The sequence below is a fragment of the Pogoniulus pusillus genome, chromosome 2, assembly GCF_015220805.1.
Source record: "Pogoniulus pusillus isolate bPogPus1 chromosome 2, bPogPus1.pri, whole genome shotgun sequence".
In the NCBI taxonomy this organism is placed as follows: Eukaryota; Metazoa; Chordata; class Aves; order Piciformes; family Lybiidae; genus Pogoniulus; species Pogoniulus pusillus.
The window spans coordinates 2,948,593-2,970,239 of record NC_087265.1 but is presented as its reverse complement, the minus strand read 5'-3'; the positions used below and the strand labels follow the sequence as shown (position 1 = coordinate 2,970,239).

Genomic DNA, 21,647 nt, shown 5'->3' with positions numbered 1-21,647 from the left:
TTCAAGGGGGGAGACAGAGGACTCACCCGAATGATCCTAGTTAAGGGCCTTAACAGAGAGAGGGTTTAATGTCTCTCTGAAACTGGTTGAGTTTCCCTGCTTGGCTGGGTTTGAATCGTGCTTTACTGCAGCACCATGACACAAATAAGGCTACCCCCTCCTCCCAAAAAACTGCTCACTCCCAAAATAGCAACACAATTTAGCGATATTCCGTATCAAGACAATTACATTGTAGTATTATTGTAGTCTTAGTGCCTCATTAAAACAAAAAAATGTTAAAGCCTTGTTTTGTTGAACACAAGAGATGAATAGTAAATATTGATTTAGAATGAATACAAACATTTCCCTAGGAGTGGATAATTACAGCCTTTCTATGCAAAACACTTATATTTGAAGAAGCACTTCACTTACTTTGCCATGTGGTATACATTCTTTAGTACATTTTAAATTATACGTTGTCCTGGACAGTGTCTGCTCTGTAATTTCTTGTGTCTCTACACCAGAGTCAGTATGTAATTTTAAACTGCAAACTTTCTGCCAACTAGAAGGGGAGAACAAGCTTAACTCTTTCCCTTAGCTGGGCTCAGAAATCGATTCAGCCTGCACACACAGGCAGAAGAGCAGCGAACTCAGCGCTCCAGCAGCAAGGAACGAGTTTGGTGGAGCTGGAATTCAGCAAAGATGCTGCTCCCAGCACTCCTTGTTTCTCACACGGCATTCTCTGATTACGTACGAGGCAAGATGTGCTCTCATTTCCAGCCAGCTCACCGAGGAGGCCAAGAGCTTGAACAAAACCCTTACTTCCAGAGAATTCACAAATGAACATTTGAACAAGAGGGTCGAGGTTGAGAGCGTTCGAAGGCGGATTTGAAGCAAATAATTTATTCTACTTACTTTGGCATTCAGCTGTGCAGTTCGTTTGCAGGCTGACGTGGGACACGCTTGGCTCTTTCCAAGGAGGATCAGGAGGGCGTATGATGCTTGGTGAAAGGAGGAGATGGAATTTATGCTCCAAACCCTAAAGCTCTTGTCAGGAATTTTAAACTCTATAGGTTTGTTAGAATGGGACATAAATTCATACACAGCTTGATCTGCATGATTTAACTGCATGAGTGTGAAGACAACTTACAGAAGCATAGAATGGTTTAGGTTGGAAGAGACCTCAAAAATCAGCCAGTTCCAATGCCCTGCCATAGGCAAGGGCACCTCCCACTAAAGCAGTTCTCTCAAGGCCTCATCCAACCTAGCCTTGAGCATATCCAGGGAGGTTGTGGATGACACAATCACAGAACGTGATCAAAGATCACATTCTGTGATTGTGTCATCCACAACCTCCCTGGGCAACCTGTGCCAGTGTCTCACCACCCTCACTGTAAAGAACTTCTTTCTAACATCCGGTTTCAATATCCCCTGTGCCAGTTTAAACCCATTACTCCTTTTCTTGTCATTACCAGACCTTGTTAATAGTCTCTTCCCAGCCCTCCTGTAGCCCCTTTCAGATACTGGAAGGCCACTATAAGGCCTCCTGGAAGCCTTCTCTTCTCCAGGCTGCAGAGCCCCTACTCTCTCAGCCTGTCCTTATAGCAGAGCTGCTGCAGCCCTCTCAGCATCTTGGTGGCCTCCTCTGGACTGGCTCAAACAGTTCCATGCCCTTCTTGATTTGGGGGCTCCAGACTGTACACAGGACTCCATGTGGGGTCTAAGGAGAGCAAAGGGGCAGAATCCCCTCCCTTGCCCTGCTGCCCACACTGCTCTTGCTGCAGCCCAGCACACAGTTGCTGCCTGGGCTGCACTCACACTGCAGGCTCATGTTGAGCTTTTCATCAACACAGACCCTCAGGTCCCTTTCCTCAGGGCTGCTCTCCAGTCATTTGCCACCCATCCTGACAGATTAATCCCAATGAACTGTGAATTTTGTTACGTTACACAACCACAAGCACCTTTACTTCATGTATTTTGTGGATTGGGTTTTCCTAACCGGGTATCTTGCTCCTAAATTACTATGTTTTCATAAATATTCTCATCCCCCTGTCTGCCACCCCAAAACAGAGAAAAAACCAAGTGAATATTTAAACTTCTCTTAGTTTCAGCAGCTCTTAAAGATGCACTTACAGCCCCTTGGCACATCACACAAGGAGAGGTTTAGATGTTTCACTGGAAACAGAAACTTTAGGTCTCAGAGAAGATTGCTGACTATGGTTAATTCCTTGCAGTAATGAACATTGCAATGGTCCTCCAAGGAAGAGCCAACCGGAGCTGAATGTGATTCCAGACATTGACCACAAATTGCATTGACTAGCCCAGCACCAGCAAGCTGGATAAAAGCAGTGCTGGTAGGAAGCTGTTAGACATGCCATACACTCTGATTACCCCCAGTGGCTTTTTGTAGAACATACAAAGCAGTCTGTAGCTACAGGTCTTACACCCACACACTCCCATTTGCACATCCTAATGTTATTCCTGTGGGATTTTTAGCCTGGGAATCCATTGAATATCTGCTACTGTATGCTACAGTCAAGAAGAAATTAAAGGAAAAGTTGTTGTATTAGGGGAGAGGAGGAACGGGGGGAAAAGAGGGATAAATTTGGAAGAAAACAGAATTTACACTTCCACAGTGAATTCCAGGTCAGGTAAAAAAGGAGGGATGAAAGAGAAAGGAAAAAAAAACCCAAACCTTTCAAGAGGTAGCAAATGCTAACCAAACCAGCAAAAGATTGCTGGGAGAAGCAGCAAAGTGCTGATGCCCCATAGCTCCTCCAAGACGCTTTGCATCAGCCCTACCTTTCACCCACCACCAAAGCCTTTCCTCTCAGATGTTTTATTCAGCAGTTGATGGCACAGAGATACTTTTCCCTAATGTGTGTTTCCTAAGACACAGCTTTGTACTTGCAGAGAAGCTTAGCAGAGCACTAGGGGAAGAGACTTCAATCCTGTGGGCAAAGTTACATGTCTACAAGGAAAGTATTCAGCTTCCCCACTTGGCGCCTACCCCTGCGCTATTTTAGAGGTAGCCACATCTCAGCAGCAGCAGCACCCAGGGTAGTCCTGCTCAGAGCAACTGAAGCAACCTTCCACTGACACTTAACTTGGCTTTAAAATTAGCTCTTCCCCCTTGCCCCCTATTCCAAGGATTTGCATAACCATAGGGGAAAAAACGACAGGAGATAAAAATAAGTTTGGCCGCTGCGGCCCCAGAATCAAGGGGAGAGTGTCAGGGCAGTGTTTTGCTTTGGGTTTTAGTGAAGACAACTGAAACTACTAGGAAAGATAACGTATGACTAAGAAAATTCCCTGAGCAATCAGAGGATGTGTTTTCAGCTTTTTCACATTTCAGTTTTATTTTCTCACAGCAACAAGCTAGGATGAGATTGGAGTCCCATGACCAAGCTGGCGCAAGCCTCGCACCCTACCTGGATAATCACAGATTGTAAATCATCATTTGGTAAGAATTTAACTTTTCCTCTTCCAACACAATCAAACCTAGTGGTGAGGGGGGCCACTAATCATGACAAAAAATACACTGCAGATTCTTTCTTGGAGTGCCAACTCCAATAAGTTCTCAGAGCAAAATTAAATGCATGCTCTTCTTCCAAACCGCAGTTTCCCCCTGGGACAGACGGATCTCAAGTAGGGGCTATGAGGCCAGTTGTACCACAGCCCAGGGTTACACCCATTGCTGCAGGTTTTTTGGTGCTGGGTTGGGTTTTTTTTCTCTCTCTCTCTAACTACTGCATGTAGTATAAATTGTATTCCAGCCCACTCAGTGACTGTGCTTTCCAGCATTGGTAATAAAAAAAGATGCCTTCATAGTTTCCACATTCCAGCGCTAACGAGTGGGCCAGTCCATATCTTCCCTCGGCTTCTCACAGCTTTGTGTCTGTTTGCTTTAAAGGCTTCTCCACCAAGCTAAGGGCAGGAAAAGCAAGCAAGCTCTGGTGTGTGGCGTAAGTGACGGCTGGCACTGAGGCTGAGAACAGTAACAAAGAGTCATTTTAGAGCAGAAATGAAAGTAGGAAAGACCTATTAGTCCGCACACTTCGTCTCCCTGCCAACATGTGGTTGCTTCTCGGAGGGATGCCTTTTCACAGGCTCAGCTCTCTGTCCCTGCCACCAAGCACCCTCCTGTCCCCACATCACACCATTTGAGTGTAAAAGGCAGAACATGCCAGCACCACAAACCCTTGAGGAGAAAGCTTCACCTCCTGAATTTTCCTGGGGACCAGGGACCGACCATCTCAGTTCCACATGCCGCTGGGTGCTGGGAAGTCCTCTGCCCTGCCCCATCCCCTAGTGAAGGAGCCAGCCCTGGTGCCAGTGTGCCAAGTGCTGCCCCAGCCAAGATAAACATCATGCCATACAAATTTATCACAAAAAGTAGAGTAGAGGCCAAACACAATGCCCTCCTGGTGGGACTAGCTGTGGAGACAAGACTTTTTTTCTCCTTTTTTCTTCTCCCCCCTCTTTCTTCCTCCCCCTTCTTCTTCTTGGAAGGGAGGTGAAATGTTTCTTGGCTCCTCACCATGAAATGGAGCACTGGCAAGTGAGAGGAGCTCTGGCTTCAGCAGATATCAATCCCTGTGCATGCTGAAGTGGACACTGACCTTTGACAGCCTTGCACTCAGGGAACAGAGGCATAGAAGAGCGACTAAAGTGGGAAGAGTCATTTTAGTCATGCTTTAGCCTTACAGAGTATGTAAGTGTTACAGATTGAGCCTCTAAGCGACTGGGAGGTAGTCTGGAACCTGATCTCAGGTGCACAGGTTAGCCCTCTCCTACTTCTTGTCTGCAATGCTATAACAGCAGGTGAACTTCCTGCTCTCTCTCTCTGTTTGCCTCACCTGAAGGACAACATCCTCACTCCTCCAGCAGCTACACCTTTGTCATGTGGCCAGCCAACCATGTGGTGGACCAGCTACCTCCTGAATCTACCTCCATCCATTGACATTCATCCAGTTTTGTACATATTTTTGGACCTGTTTTCCCTTCCCTTATACCTCTGTAAACTCCCTTACCTTAAATACCCTTTATTTATTGTTGAATCATACAATCACAGAATCAGAGTTGGAAGGGACCACAAGGATCAGCCAGTTGCAACCTCCCTGCCATGGGCAGGGACACCCTACCCTAGAGCAGGCTGCTCACAACCTCATCCACCCTGGCCTTAAACACCTCCAGCCATGGGGCCTCAACCACCTCCCTGGGCAACCCATTTCAGCCTCTCACTACTCTCATGATGAACAACTTCCTCCTCATGTCCACTCTGAATGTCCCCACCTCCAGCTTTGCTTCATTCCCTCTAGCCCTGTCACTCCCTGAGAGCCTAAAAAATCCCTCCCCATCTCTTTTGTAGACCCCTTCAAATCCTGGAAGGCCACAAGAAGGTCACCTGGGAGCCATCTGCAGCCTGCACATCCCCAGCTCTTTCAGTCTGTGCTCACAGCAGAGCTGCTGCAGCCCTCTGAGCATCTTCGTGGCCCTGCTCTGGACACGCTCCAGCATCTCCACCTCCCTCTTGTCATAGGGGCTCCAGAACTGGCTGCAGTTACTTTTAACTTTCAAAATCAGTGCTAGACTGCTTTCTTTGGGTGTTTTACCCCTTTTCACTCCTTCTACCTAATTCTTTTCTTTTCAAAGAGGGAAGAAGAGGGGAGGCAGTCATATACTTAATTTTGCTCTGTTGGGCTTTGGGTCTCCAGGAAGCTCTAAACTAGAACAGAAAGCCTGGAGAGCACACACGTTCTGGCAACACAGGAGTGAGAGTGCAAGGTGAGCAAGTACTGCAGCAGGGTGGCCAAACTGTTAGGAAAGGGTGGAGCAGGGTCAGGTTTTCCCATGCTGGCTTCCATATCATCTTCAGAAAGCTGATGGTGTAGAAAGGAGCTAGAAAGGGTGCAATCTTTTCCCTGTAGTCAGACACAGAGGCAGAAGGAAAGAGTGGAAGCACAAATAGGTTCACACTATGGAAAAAAAAGAAATAAAAAGAATAAACTCATGCTTTAACAATCCTGGCACTCAGGAAAGATGCCCCTTTTTTGGTGTGTTTAGGACTCCAGGGTTTGCCTCCAGACACATCCATCCTCCGTTCACAGGACTGATGGCCAGCACATTCACAGCTAACTCGGCGCATTCCTGATCTCCAGGACCCTCTCTGCGTGTGCAGAAGGACTTTTCACAATGCAGGCAGTTGATCTGCACACACTGTGGGCTTTGTCCAGGACTTCTCCATGTCAGGCATCCAAAGTGGTGCTGCTGAAGTCCGGAAACAGCCCAGACAAATAGCCAAAACACTGCTCCACTGTATGCAGAGTATTTTTAAGCAGAATAAGCGCCCTTGGATTATCCCAGCTGTGTAGGGTAACAACCTTAGAAGTTCACGATGAGAGCATAGGGATTCTTCAGACAGGTCAGCTAGGGAGCAAGTCTCTGTATCAAACGATAGCCATGGGCAGGAGACACAAATCCAAATTTCCTCACCCTTGCAGGGCTGGTGGAGACCGCACTTCCCATCCAAAAGTGTTAACAAGCAGTGAAAGAACTGAAGCACATCTAATTAAAAATGCACACCAAGGCATAAAGACAGAGTATAAGAGTAAACAAATGGCAGAGACCAGATTTGTTTGCAATAACTGAAGAGGAAAACACCACACAATGCAAACTCATCCAGCACAGAGGATGCGGAGAGAGGCAAGTAGGCAAAGGCACCACTCTGCAAAAACCTCCCCAGACAAACTATGAGGTAAGCAAAAAGCACATGATGTGCCCAGGGGTGGATGAGCAGGACAAAGGAATGAAAGTGATGCAAGGACATGGTCCTTCCTAGCAACATTTGTCGTTTCCAAACAGGTACCACACTGCAATATGGTCAGACCAAATGACGTTGCCAAGCAGAGCTCCAGCTCAGCATACGAACAGGCCATCGTGGGACACAAAACAAAACAAAGCTGTCTGGAAAAAGGAGGGGGGTGGGGGGGAAGTTATTTCTATATTTGTGCTGTAAATATCTAGGAAGAGGGATAAACATACTGAGTTGAGTTGGGAGGTTGGCTTTGTCCCATCAGGGTACTATAAAGAGCCACCTCTGCTTTAGAATGGAATGGAGTAAAATCACGCAGGTTGGAAGAGACCTCCAAGCTCATCCAGTCCAATCTATCAGCCAGCCCTAGCCAATCAGCCAGACCATGGCACTATGTGATGGTTTGGGTGTTCCCTGCCCCCACACACTTTGGAAAACCACCCAGACTTCACTCAGTGGCTCTGGGAATTGAATGAAGCTTTATATTTACAGCTAAGCACAATATACAAGTAGAGAGTTACAATATATATACAGCTATAGACAGAAACAGACAAGTTAAAAAGTAATGCAGAAACACAACAGCCCTCCCAGAAACCAGCTCCAGGAGGGGCTCTCAACCACCCTGCCACCTTCCTCCTACTCCTCTGCTTTACCCAAGATATTGCCTTATGCCCAAGGAAGATTGGAAGGCCGGCCAGGGGGATTAGGAAGCAGGTGGATTAGTCACACAGACAGCAGGTTTGATTAGAGAGAAGTGCAGTCCACAAAGCCCAGAGAGCAACCCTGTTATCTCTATGTATTATCTTGTTCTTACCTATCTCAGCAAGCCTATGAGTGAAGTAGCCATCACCATTGTTTTCTAATTGCACCATTGCAATCTAATTCTTCTCACCAAAGCATTCTAGCTAGGCTCAAACCAGCACACACTAAGTGTCTCATCCAGTTTATTCTTCAACACCTCCAGGGACAGTGACTCCACCACCTTCCTGGGCAGCCCATTCCAATGCCAATCACTCTCTCTGCCAACAACTTCCTCCTAACATCCAGCCTAGACCTCCCCTGCCACAACTTGAGACTGTGTCCCCTTGTTCTGTTGCTGGCTGCCTGGGAGAATTAGCAGCTGAATGCACGTAGTTCATGCCATCACCAGGAGTGATGCTGACTTACTTTGGACATTAGGAAGAAGCTTTTTGCTACGAGGGTGGTGGAACACTGAAAGACTGCCCAGGAAAATGTGGGAGGCCTCATCCCTGGAGACATACGAGGTCAGACTTGATGGGGATCTCAGCAACCTGATGTAGTTTGAGATGTCCCTGGTGACCACAGGGACAGATGACCTTTAAAGGTCCCTTCCAACCCAAACCATTCTATGATGCTCTGATTCTATTTGCATTGAGCTTTCAGAAATAAAAAGAAGATGGACCATTAGCAAAGCTCTCACAGCCAGGAAACACTGACACTCACCACCACAAGTGTGTTAATCATTCCTGATTCTGAACAACACCGGAAAATAAAGTCCAGCTGCTTGGCTAAGACTTGTGTGTGTCACACCTTTACCACATGCAAACCGTGGGCTTTCCCAGAGCCAGCAAGGACTTTGGTAGCAGCTTATCCCATCTCCCTTTGCCCTACTCATGAGGTCACCTTCCTTTCTTCAAGAACTAGCTTCTTTTTGTGGAGCCCTGCAAGCAGTGAACAACAGTGATCAGACTACTCCTCAGAAGCAGTGTTTGCTTGACTGCTGCAGAGTCCTGTCATCTGTTTGTTTTTTCACCACATGAGAGGCCACTGTGCTCATCCCCTTGGGATTCCCAGCCAAGCTCAGTTCCCACCCAAACAGGGAGAGAAGTTCAATTTTACTTCACGGTTTCATCCTCCTTACAACAAATCTTTCCTGACAGTGTTCTCCGACTGCTAAACTGTTCCGTTCTGAGCGGTTGATCTAAACCAGCTGGCCCTGAGATTTGCAGTGAGGGCAAAGGGATCCTGTGACTCTCCTCCTAAGGTGTGGAAGATTTTGAGGACGAAAGCAGTGAGCAACAGGAGGAAAGTTTTAGGTGGATTTCGAGGCGTGCATCATTCCCTGGAAAGTTTTGCCAACTGCCACATAATCCAGGAAGTCATGCTTCAAAATATTGAAGGTTGCATTTCTTGCCATTTCCTTCTTATCTTTCACAAGACTTATGTTTTCAAATGTCAACCTCCATATGGGAATGTTTAATCTCAAGGATGCTGATCCATCGGGAGACTTTCTTTAATCTTCTCTAGCAGTTGCTTGGTTTGAATCAGAGAATCATAGAACGAAGCAGGTTGGAAGAGACCTCCAAGCTCATCCAGCCCAACCTAGTACCCAGCCCTGGCCAATCAACTGGACCATGGCACTAAGTGCCCCAGCCAGGCTTTGCTTCAACACCTCCAGGGACAGCGACTCCACCACCTCCCTGGGCAGCCCATTCCAATGCCAATCACTCTCTCTGCCAACAACTTCCTCCTAACATCCAGCCCAGACCTCCCCTGCCACAACTTGAGGCTGTGTCCCCTTGTTCTGTTGCTGGGTGTTTGGCAGCAGAGCCCAACCCCACCTGGCTACAGCCTCCCTTCAGGTAACTGCAGACAGCAATGAGCTCTGCCCTGAGCTTCTTCTCCTCCAGGCTGCACACCCCCAGCTTCCTCAGCCTCTCCTCACAGGGCTGTGCTCCAAGCATCTCACCAGCTTCATCACCCTTCTCCAGACACGTTCCAGTGTGTCTCTCTTGAATTGAGGAGCCCAGAACTGAACACAGCACTTAAGGTGTAGCCTGAGCAGTGCTGAGTACATGGGAAAAATAACCTCCCTCATCCTGCTGGCCACACTGCTCCTGATCCAGGCCAGGATGCCATTGGCCCTCTTGGCCACCTGGGCACACTGCTGGTTTGGGGTTTTTTTTGTTGTTGTTGTTCCTCTCCATGGATTACTTCTTTTTAGGTCCTACCTGAGTTTTGAGCTGACATCACCCCTGTGGCATGGAGCTGTTCTCCTCTTAAAGCAGAGGGAATGGTAAAGAGGCTTCTATACACCTTTTGTAATCTTGTACCTGTGTTAAGATGAAGCACCTCTTGTACCAAGACAGGCTCAGACAGTTCAGCTTGTAGAAAAGAAGGCTCCAGGGGGACCCTAGAGCTCTATTTCAATAACTGAAGAGGGGGAACATAAAAGAAGTCTGGGGAAGGACTGTTTAGAAGGGCCTTTAATGACAGGATGAGGGCCAATGGCTTGAAAGTGGAGTGGGGTGGATTTAGGTTGGATATCAGGAGGAAATTCTTCACAATGAGGGTGGTGAAACACTGAAATAGGTTGCTCAAGGATGTGGCTGAGACCCCATCCCTGGAGACATTCAAAAGCAAGCCCAGATGAGGCACTTAGTGCCATGGTCTGGTTGATTGGCTAGGGTTGGGTGATAGGTTGGACTGGATGAGCTTGAAGGTCCCTTCCAACCTGGTGATTGTATGATTCTATGGGTCCCTGATGCAACCTGCTCTAATTGGAGATGTCCCTGCTGACTGCAGTGGGGTTGGACAAAACAACCTTTGAGGCTCCCCTCCAGCTCAACGAACTCCGTGACTGTGATGCTCACATACTGCTCTCCTAAAAAATACAATAAAAAGATCAAACAGCAAATTTCATTCAAAGCTGGTTAAAAGTTCAAAAGCTTCTACCCAATGGTTGCAGAGTGCAGGTCCTGAAATAAGTCTGACTACTATTCCCAAAAGTTTGGCATCACAATTTTGTGTTGAAATTCCATTGCTTGCACTGTTGCTATATTACTCTGTTTATTTTTGGTATATAGGTTCCTTGTTGCCAATGTAAATTCACTTAACATGAGCCATACAACAGTTTTTTTCAGTACCTTTCTGTTATTTGACTGCATAATTAGCTTCCTAAAATATGATTTATTTTAGTTGGGTTTCGTTTTGGCAAGGAAGCAGAGGGCAAGGAGGGGTTCTCTAGTGCAAGCACAAATTTACTACTGGCAGCACTGCTAGGAATGGCACAGAGACCTGCATCAGAAATCCATCTTACTCAGGGAAAGGCCAAATCTACTGGGGATTAAACAGAGCCCCTCTCCACCTTTCTCATCCCCTTTGGCAACCCTCCAACTCTTGCCAGAGTGGGGAAGGGACTTATTGTTTAGTTGAGAAGAAAAAGGTCTGTTACAGAGAAACAACACTTCTGAGTGTGCTGCTCCACAGTCAGGCAAAACGTGGCTGGTTCTTAATAATGACATCACATCTTTCCAGGCCATTAATAAGTAAAGGCTTTGGAGGAGGAATAAAAGGATTTTTTTTTTAATTACTAATTGAAATTATTACTATAAAAGCCCTACAAAACTTTCAGTCACCTGCGTTATCATAATACACACTTTGGCCCCCAGCTCATACAGTGCTTAAGAACAACTTTGACTGTGACTCCCCTGTCACAGAATCAAGCAGGTTGGAAGAGACCTCCAAGATCATCCAGCCCAATCTACCACCCAGCCCTATCCAATCAACCAGACCATGGCACTAAGTGCCCCATCCAGGCTTTGCTTCAACACCTCCAGGGAATAAGTAAGCTTTTCCCTGCCTTTCAGGAGGAACATATGTGCCAATGTCTGTAGACATTTGGTCACCTGTGCAACCTGACTGCTGGAAATAATTACAGTGAGATCCATGGCAATCAAACACCTCAGATCCTGCATGTTGTAGAAGTTATTTCCTGCACAGACATTTTATGCAGAGCTATATTTTTCCCCCTCATGAAGTTGTTAACCACATCAGGAATAAGCTAGGTACATTTTGCCCCATAGTATCAGTGGTCCAAGTGTTTTAGGTGCCCTCTTTCAAGCTAAAGGACCTGTCTGGGTGGACGTGAGCACTTCTGGACACCAAACAAAAAGCTAGACTCACAAAACCCCAAATCCATCACCAATCCCACAAGTTGTAATGAAATATATACTCTTGATTGTAATGAGGTTAAAAGATGTTAGAAGGCAGACCCTCTTGTGGCTTTTCAGCACTTAGAAGGAAGATAGGGATAGACTTTTCAACAGGACCTGTTGGGACAAGTCCAGAGGTGGTGGTTTTAAACTAAAAGGGGACTGACTGCTGGAACATTAAGCCTCATGTTCAGTTTGTCTTCTGTTCTGAAAACAACTTCACCAATCGACAGCAATACTGAACTCTTAGATCAGACAAAATAAATAATTAGGTCAATAATTTTAGCTAATAAATCTAATCAAGATGCTTTTTAAATTGAGAACATTGTCAACAGTGCAGCTTCTATTGATTTGATTCACAGCAGTTCATTTCTGGAGTACTATTGTCCAAAAACTAGCAACAGAAAGCCAAGTGTTTCGCCACTGAGGGTGGTGAAATGCTGGTCCAGGTTGCCAGAGAGGTGGTAGATGTCCCATCCCTGGAATCATTCCAGAACAGGTTGTGTGGGGCTCTGAGCAACCCAACCTGATTTCAGATATCCCTGCTGACTGCAGGGAGTTTGACTGGATGACCTTCAGAGGTTCCTTACAGTCTAAATCATTCTATGCTTCTGTGACAGTCACAGGTACATAGCCTGGGTGTAGACAGACACTTGTTTCTAATGTTAGTTCAGTATCAAGGGTTGTCTCTAGGACAGATCCAAGATAACCCTACCCAAGTAGATTTTGCTTTCCTGGGATAGTATTTACATCATACTGTGTGGTGCACTGTAATGCTTTGGCAAGTTCTTTGGGACAGCAAACAACAGAAAAAATAAGCACCTAGACCCCTCTGCCACCCCTTTTCAGCTCTGCACCTTAATGACAACATGAAACAGGGAAAACATATTCAACCTTGAAACTGTTGTGGCTGGGCAGGCTGATATGGTGGACATGTTGTCAGCCTTGAGGTGTGTTGTTTTCCCTCTGCTTCCTCCTGTGGTGAAGCACTCATCACAGAATCTCAGAAACATGCAGGTTAGCAAAGCCCCTCAGCATCACCAAGTCCAACCTAGAACTCTGCTCTACAAGATTCACCTTAAGCCATAGCCCCAAGAACCACATCCAAATAACCCTTAAACACAGCCAGGGTTGGTGACTCCATCACCTCCCTGGGCAGCTCATTCCAGTGCCTGACCACTCTCCAGCCACACTGCCCCAAGCCTGCAGCTTTCCTTGGGGTTGTTACCCAAGTGCAGGACCTAGCATCTGGCCTTATTGAAACTCATCCCATTAATGTTGCCCCCTTGATCCATCCTATCCAAGTCCCACTGCAGAATCTCTCTACCCTCATTCAAACACTGCCACCTAACTTGGCACCATCAGCAAACTTGCTGATGACACTTTCTATGCTTGAATCAAGGTCATCTATAAAGATGATAAAGAGAAGTGGTCCCAACACCATTCCCTGAGGAATACCACTGGTGTCCAGTTGCCAACTGGATTTAACTCCATTGACCACCACTCTCTGGAGTCCTCCTATCCAGCCAGTGCTTTAGCCAGGAGATAGTGTGCTCAGCCAAGACATGACTCTAACCTCAGATCTTTTGGATTATTAATCTACATGCAAGTGTGTAGCCCTGATCCCTCAAAAGAAGTTGTTTTAAGATCCAATATAGACTTGCTGAAGCCTGCCCTGCACTCAGCTCATCAGATCCCTTAGAAACAGAGAAGGTTTCAGGGTGGCCCAGGCTTGGGTCAAGAAATCCTCTCCTGACCTCATCTTTCTTGTCTGAAAAATGAGGTGTCACTCACTTAGTCAAGCCTGTGTCATGCTATTCCCCCAGCCAGGCTGAGAAATGGGGACACTGCACATCCTCTTACACCACTCAGCTATGAAACTGGTGAGGGGCTTTGAATAATTAACAGGCACGACTAGCCTTGCCTGCTTACAGGAGTCATCAAGAGTGATTAGCTGGAAGCAAGTACTGATGCTCTTAAACTCCTTATGTCTACAGCTGCCCTTGTTTTTTTCCCCCTCCCATTTCATTTAGCAGCAAAGCCTCCAGGTATTTATGGGACAAAGCTGTCATGGGCCATAACAGGGACTCATCCCCACTGCCATGAGCCATAACAGGGGCTCATCCCCACTGCCATGAGCCATAACAGGGACTCATCCCCACTGCCATGAGCCATAACAGGGACTCATCCCCACTGCCATGAGCCACAACAGGGACTCATCCCCACTGCCATGAGCCACAACAGGGGCTCATCCCCACTGCCATGAGCCATAGCAGGGACTCATCCCCACTGCCATGAGCCATAACAGGGGCTCATCCCCACTGCCATGAGCCATAGCAGGGACTCATCCCCACGGCCATGAGCCATAGCAGGGGCTCATCCCCACTGCCATGAGCCACAACAGGGACTCATCCCCACTGCCATGAGCCATAGCAGGGACTGATCCCCACTGCCATGAGCCATAACAGGGACTCATCCCCACTGCCATGAGCCACAACAGGGACTCATCCCCACTGCCATGAGCCATAACAGGGACTCATCCCCACTGCCATGAGCCATAACAGGGGCTCATCCCCACTGCCATGAGCCACAACAGGGACTCATCCCCACTGCCATGAGCCATAACAGGGGCTCATCCCCACTGCCATGAGCCACAACAGGGGCTCATCCCCACTGCCATGAGCCATAGCAGGGACTCATCCCCACTGCCATGAGCCATAGCAGGGGCTCATCCCCACTGCCATGAGCCATAACAGGGGCTCATCCCCACTGCCATGAGCCATAGCAGGGACTGATCCCCACTGCCATGAGCCATAACAGGGGCTCATCCCCACTGCCATGAGCCCTAACAGGGACTCATCTCCACTACCACCACAGCTCCAGATCCTGCTCAGGAGCTGCCCCACTGCAGGACTGCTCCCTGGCTAGGCAGTAACCACCACCACCATGGCATCAAGCTCAAGTTCCCTCAGCTCTACTCCTCATGTCACCAAAAGGGCACACGAGCTGCAGCCCATCATGCTAAACCGTTTTAGCACCTCCATTACCCTAGGTGGACTTCCAGCACTGAAAACACATTTGTATTTTGCTCCTGCTACTTTGGATTTATAGCAAAAAAAAGCAAGGATGCCCCAATTTCCATTTATTTGTGACAGAATATTGCCTGTCTTCTTGTTTTATCTTCCCAGCTGAAGAAAAATAACAGAGGACAGGGTGGCCACTAACGAGATGGCACATTCCACATAACTTTTCCCTGCTGTGTTGTTTTATTTACCAGCTTTCAAATCCCTAACCTTCGTCTCTCCAACCTCCTTTTAAATGAAAGGATCCTCTTGTCCCTGTGAAGTTCCTATCATCTGCACTGGTTTGCATGTTAAAGTTTCAGCATCCATTTAGTCAGTGGTGCTTCTCCTGCTTAATGACTCCTATACCCCTGCTAATACTGTTTTATCTGGCTCTAATATTTTAAGATCTTGTCTCTAATATTAATGCTTAATGCTAATATTAAAGATTTGCCACTAATATTTTAAGCTCTAGCTGCTAGTGTAGCAATGTTTGAGGAAGTGCTTGGGAGTTCATTGTTTTGGAAAGGCTGTCGGGTAGATTTTAACATCCTTTATGGTTACTGCATAGAAATCCAGGCAAAATAAATGGGATATAGGGACAGAATTTAGCTATTTATTTGTGGAATAACTTGCCAGCAATGAGTTGAGAATCTGACTGAATATGTGCTAAGTGTGTGGAACATGAGTGTGTGTCTCTGCATCACTCCAACCATAAAACCCCAGAATGATAGAGGTTGGAAGTGACTAGAGAGAAAAATAGGGGCATAAATGCAGCCTCTTCTCTGTTGGATTGTGGCAAATGTTACTGCTCTGGGTGAAGCAACAGGGACAGGGAAAGGTGGCTTCTGTCCCCCATGAATTCCAGCCCTGAGCTACAATTCCATCAGTGTAGATATGTGACCTATGTGGAGTATACACCTATGAAGAGCCACATTTGCCTCAGGGAAAGATATGAATAAAACCATAAGATCCAAAATATAAAAGATCCAAAATACAAAAGATCTAAACCAACATAAGATCCAAAATAGACCAGAACCAAAATAGATAAGATCTGAAATAGATAAGATCCAAAATATTAGCTCCAAAATAGATAAAATCCCAAATTTTAGATCTAAAATACATAAGACCCAAATTAGATAAGATCCAAAATATATATGATCCAAAAGAACATAAGGTCCAAAATATATAAGATCCAAAGTATCAGATCCAAAATGTAAAATATTCAAAGTAAAAGATCCAAAATATTGAGATCCAAAAGATAAAAGGTCCAAAATATAGAAATCTAAACTAATATAAGATCCAAAATCTAGAGATCTAAAATTAGATCCAAAATGATATAAGATCTAAAATACAAGATTCAAAAAATATGAAAGATCCAAAATATAAAAGATCCAAAATGATACAGAATTCAAAATAGTGGATCCAAAATAATAAGATCCAAAAGATAAAGATCCAAAAGATAAAAGATCCAAAAGATAAAAGATCCAAAATGATACAAGATCCTAAAATGATACAAGATCCAAAATGATACAAGATCCAAAATTATATAGGATCCAAAATTATATAGGATCCAAAATAGTAGATCCAAAATATTAGATCCAAAAGATACAGATCCTAAAGAACAGATCCAAAAGATACAGATCCTAAAGATACAGATAAAAGATTCAAAATATATAGGATCCAAAATAGCAGATCCAAAATATTAAGATCCAAAAGATAAAAGATCCAACCGATAAGATCCAAAGGATGGAGATCCAAAATGATACAAGATCCAAAATACAAGATCCAAAAACCATAAAAGATCCAAAATATGAAAGATCCAAAAAACAAAAGATACAAAAAACCACAAAAGATCAAAAAAACCCAAAAGATCCAAAAAACAAAAGATCCAAAATAGAAAATATCCCAAAACCAAAAGATCCAAAAAACAAAAGATCCAAAATAATACAAGATCCAAAATAATACAAGATCTAAAACTGTAAAAGATCCAAAATACAAGATCCAAAACATATAAAAGATCCAAAATATCAGGATCCAAAATATCAAAATCCAAAAGACAAAGATCCAAAAGACAAAGATCCAAAAGACAAAGATCCAAAAGACAAAGATCCAAAAGATAAAAGATCAAAAAGGTTAAGATCCAAAGCAGTACCAGGTCCAAAATACAAGATCCAAAATGCTAAGGTTCAAAATGTTAAGATCCAAAACTTAAAGACCCAAAATACAAAAGATCCAAAACACAAAACCAAAGAATATAGAAATATGAAAGCTTAAAATAAAAATGCATCAATAAAAATGCATCAATAAACATTTGCAGTGGTCTAGGGAGAAAAAAACACACCCAATCAGCTTAACCCCCCCTCAAAGCCTTATTTCAATATCAATTTATTAACACACATCTCTGCCACATAGCAGAGGGAGAGTGGAATCCACTCCTCCTCTGCAGCACAACCTCTCCAGGAGAAATAAAGCACAGCAGAGCATTTATTTCAGCAGGGCTTAAGAGTTAATGAAAGATTTGCACCTGTACAGCTGTTGCCGACTGAAACGAGCTGGTGGAGCGAATGTGTTTTCTGCTTGAGACAGTTGTAAATGCCTTGAGTAAAAACACTGAGGACTGCTAATGGATAGGTTTATTTTAAAGCATGCCATCTGCTATCAATCATAGAGAAGTATAGGAAGCAAGTTTGGCCGTGCTCCCTCCTTGTGAGCCTGATAAAGATAGGGCTGTGGTACTCTGGAACATTTAGTACTCAAGAGAATAAAACATCAAACCTACTCAGCAGCTCCACTAACAATAATAAAAATGCCTCTGCCTAAAGGTGACATTCTGAATTTACGATTATTTGTGTCTATAAAGTGTATTCTTTGGCTCCTGCCTCATTCTGACTGTCTCACTACAAGAACAATACATTAAGCCTGCCTGAAGTAAATGGAAATCCTATCCTTTTATTAAACCAGCAGCCAGTACCTGAGATGTTCTAATGCCCTGTAGGATCCAAAGAAGGTTTTCTGCTCTAAGTGCTAATTCTTTTTGGTAGGATTACAGTCAACTGCAGAGAAAATGCTTATTCTGTGCACTCAGAACTAAGCCCTTCTTCAGGTAAAAGTAGATTTAGAAGAAGAATACAAACAAGAAAACCCAAGGCAGACTCTGAATATGCAAATGATGACAAAGTAAAAGCTAGGAAAATTGCAAATCCAGCCCAACAGCTTCATATTTTATGCTACTTGAGCTTGGGTAGAGGAAAAGCTTACATTGTAAGCACCTGCCCAGCAAAGCCAGGCACAAAACACCCAACTGCTGCGTGCCAATCCTCTTTCCAAGTGTTGAACTTATCCAGAAGTCAATCCAGGACTATTTTAAGTTTCTTTTTTATTAATTATCTCTGTTTTCCCCCCCTCCTATACTGCATCTTTCTCAGTTGGAAGATGCAGGGATAATTCCCCAAAATACACAAGCCCTTGGTTCACTTCAGAGGTATGAATGGCTCCCCTGGCTAACACCACATCTCTCTTCTCTCATTTGCCCTCTGGTACCTCCACCAATAAGCCTGCCTGTTGAAAAATCATTAATTATATAATGTTGCCTGGCAAATTCACCAGCTAGAAAAAACACTTCTCAACGAGGTACTTCGTATCCAATAACATTAAGCTCCTATCTCCTATCTGCAGCATAACAAAATTCCTTTGCAAGCCTGCTGCTGATGGAAAGTGTTGCTGTGGAAGCTTGGGGAAACCCCACCTGGTGATCAAGCTCAGGAGTCTAATTAAACTTAATAGAGAAATCAAAAGTGGGCAAAAAAAATTGGAATGGCAGCATGGAAAAAAAGGAGGGGAAAATAGTAGTAAGGACTAAGAATAGAAAGGAGATAAAAAAAGCTTTAGGAAAAGTGAGATTTCTTTTGATGTCTGCTCTGGAAAGTGATGGTGATTTCTTTTAGTGCCCTCCACACCCTAAACTTACACGATGGCCCATGGGTCCAAGGAGAAAACCTGAAACCAAAGGACTCGAGATCACAGAATCACACAGAATTAACCAGGCTGGCAAAGAGCTTCAAGATCATTGAGTCCAAACTATCACCCAACACCTTCTAATTAGCTAAACCATGGCACTCAGTGTCTCATCCAGTCTCCTTTTGAACACCTTCAGGGATAGTAACTCCACCACCTCCCCAGGCAGCCCATTTCAGTGCCAATCACTCGCTGTCAAGAACTTCTTCCTAACATCCAGCCTAGACCTCTCCTGGCACAGTTTGAGAGTGTGTCCCCTTGTTCTGTTGATGCTTGCCTGGCAGAAGTGACCAACCCCACCTGGCTACAGCCTCTTGGTCTCTTAGGTCTGTGGTCAAATGGCCACTCCTTTCAAAGTATGAATTCCATCCTCTTATTTGAGGATGAAGAGAACTAAAATCCCCAGAAAAGATCAAAACTAGGGAATGCTCAAAATGATTAAAATGAAAGATTATACACAAATTACCAGAATTTGCTGGATGTTAGGAGGAAGTTCTTCAGAGACAGAGTGATTGGCATTGGAATGGGCTGCCCAGGGAGGTGGTGGAGTTGCTGTCCCTGGAGGTGTTGAAGAAAAGACTGGATGAGGCACTTAGTGCCATGGTCTGGTTGATTGGCTTGGGCTGGGTGCTAGGTTGGACTGGATGAGCTTGAAGGTCTCTTCCAACCTGTCTGTTTCTATGATTCTATGAAAGACTACCAAAAACGTGGGCTATAGATGCAAGGGGTGGTAACACCCAAAACATCACAACCAAGAAACAGCTGCTTCTCAAAACAAATGGCATTGATGGGTTCATTTAGAATCATAGAATTAACCAGGTTGGAAGAGACCTCCAAGCTCATCCTGTCCAATCTTATTTCTTTGGCTTTTGTAAGCCTGAGAGGCTTTTGTACAGAAGAGGGAAAGAGGAAGGAAGTCAGTCCAGACTCACCCCTAGCATGATAGTCACATGCCTGCAGCTGGCAGGAGGTCCAGGTTCAAAGCCAAGCTCAGAACTCCCCACGCTGAAGACAGCATCCAGCAGGAAGATGTTCTCCATAGCATTTCTCCATAACATTTTGTAGACAAAAAAAAAAAAAAAAAAAACCAACAATAATAATGATTCCTGAGGTTGTTTTTTTTTCTCCTGAGAAATGTAAATAAATTAAAAGGCTTAAAAATTCTTTGTGGCACAAACTCCTTGCCCATGGTCAGCACTGACCACCACACTACCCAGAGGTTCAAAGGCACGTTGTTCCTACCAGGGCTGCTGATGTGACCCCTCCAACTTCTGTATGAACATAGCAGGTTCTTTTTTAACCTTATTCTTTAGAACACAGAGAGTGCATTTTCACATGAAAGCTTGGAAGCTGGGAGCAGCTTGCTCACCAGAGTTCAAGTCCCTGGCACACAGTTCATTGCAGCTCTAATGGAAAAAGCACAATGGCTGGGTCTGTGTGGCCAAGATTAGACATTAGTGGCCGTATCGAGAAGAGAAACACCTGCAGATTAGCACAGCAATTTGCTGCTCTAAATCTGAACCTTCTAATCTCTTTTTCTTCCTCTCCCCCCCCCCCTCTTTTTTTTTATAAGCAAGTAGCAGCCCATGAATATGGGAAAAGAATTAAAACTACATTGACTAAGTGATTTCTAAAATACTCCAGCATGTGTTTTAGAAAACTGACAAGTCATTAAAACATAGTTAATAAACATTATTCAGAACTCATTGCCTCAGATTAACACTGCTTTGAAAAACGCAGGCGTTCGTCAGCTCAGGCACTGCACTGCTGCAAGAGGGGCTCTGACTGCCCTGCTTCATAGAATCAACCAGGTTGGAAGAGACCTCCGAGATCATCGAGTCCAACCTATCACCCAGCCCTAGCCAGTCAACTAGACCATGGCACTGAGTGCCTCATCCAGTCTTTTCTTGAAGACCCCCATAATGCAGGCCACAGAATCACACAACGCTGGAGATCAGAAAGGACCTCTGCAGGTCACCCAGTGCAGCCCCTCTGCCAAAGGAGGGGTACCCAAAGCAGGTTGCCCAGGATCACGCTGTCCAGGCAGGTTTGGAATCTCTCCGAAGAAGAAACTCCCCAACCTCCCTGGGCAGCTTGCTCCAGGGCTTCAGCACCCTCACACCAAAGAAGTTTTTCCTTAGGTTCAAGTGAAACGTTCTGTGTGCTAATGTGTGCCCACTGCCTCTTCTTCTGGGCATCACTGAAAAGAGCCTGTCCCCATTATCTCCACCCTTTAACTCCTGCTGAGCATTTGAGATGATCCCCTCTCAGGCTGCTCTTCTCTAGGCTAAATGAGGCACTTAGTGCCATGGTCTAGTTGATTGGTTAGGGCTGGGTGCTAGGTTGGACTGGATGATCTTGGAGGTCTCTTCCAACCTGGTTGATTCTATGATTATGATTCTATGATTCTAAATGGTAGCATATCCTGAGCCTCTCCTCACAAGAGAGATGCTCCAGTCCCATCATCATCTTTACAGACTTATAGAGTCATAGAATCAAACAGGTTGGAAGAGACCTCCAAGCTCATCCAGTCCAACCTAGCACACAGCCCTAAACAATCAACCAGACCATGGCACTAAGTGTCTCACCCAGGCTTGGCTTGAACACCTCCAGGGATGGCAACTCCACCACCTCCCTGGGCACTCATTCCAATGGCAATCACTCTCTCTGCCAACAACTTCTTCCTAACATCCAACCTATACCTCCCCTGGCACAACTTGAGACTGTCCCCCCTCCTGTGGCTGGTTGCCTGGGAGAAGAGCCCAACCCCACCTGATTACAGCCTCTTTTCAGGTAGTTGCAGACAGCAATGAGCTCTGC

The 21,647-nt window shown here is 45.2% G+C and overlaps 1 long non-coding RNA gene across 1 annotated transcript in view; it reads right to left on the bottom strand.

Annotated features, from left to right (window-relative positions):
* LOC135187502 (uncharacterized) overlaps positions 1 to 19,877 on the bottom strand; it is an 87,667-nt gene extending 67,790 nt beyond the window's left edge. Inside the window, exons 1-2 of the long non-coding RNA XR_010307351.1 lie at positions 19,760 to 19,877; positions 895 to 980 (exon numbers count right to left, since the gene is read on the bottom strand). This is a non-coding gene — a long non-coding RNA (uncharacterized LOC135187502). The remainder of the gene's footprint in view (positions 1 to 894; positions 981 to 19,759) is intronic.
* Between the last annotated feature and the right edge of the window lie 1,770 nt (positions 19,878 to 21,647).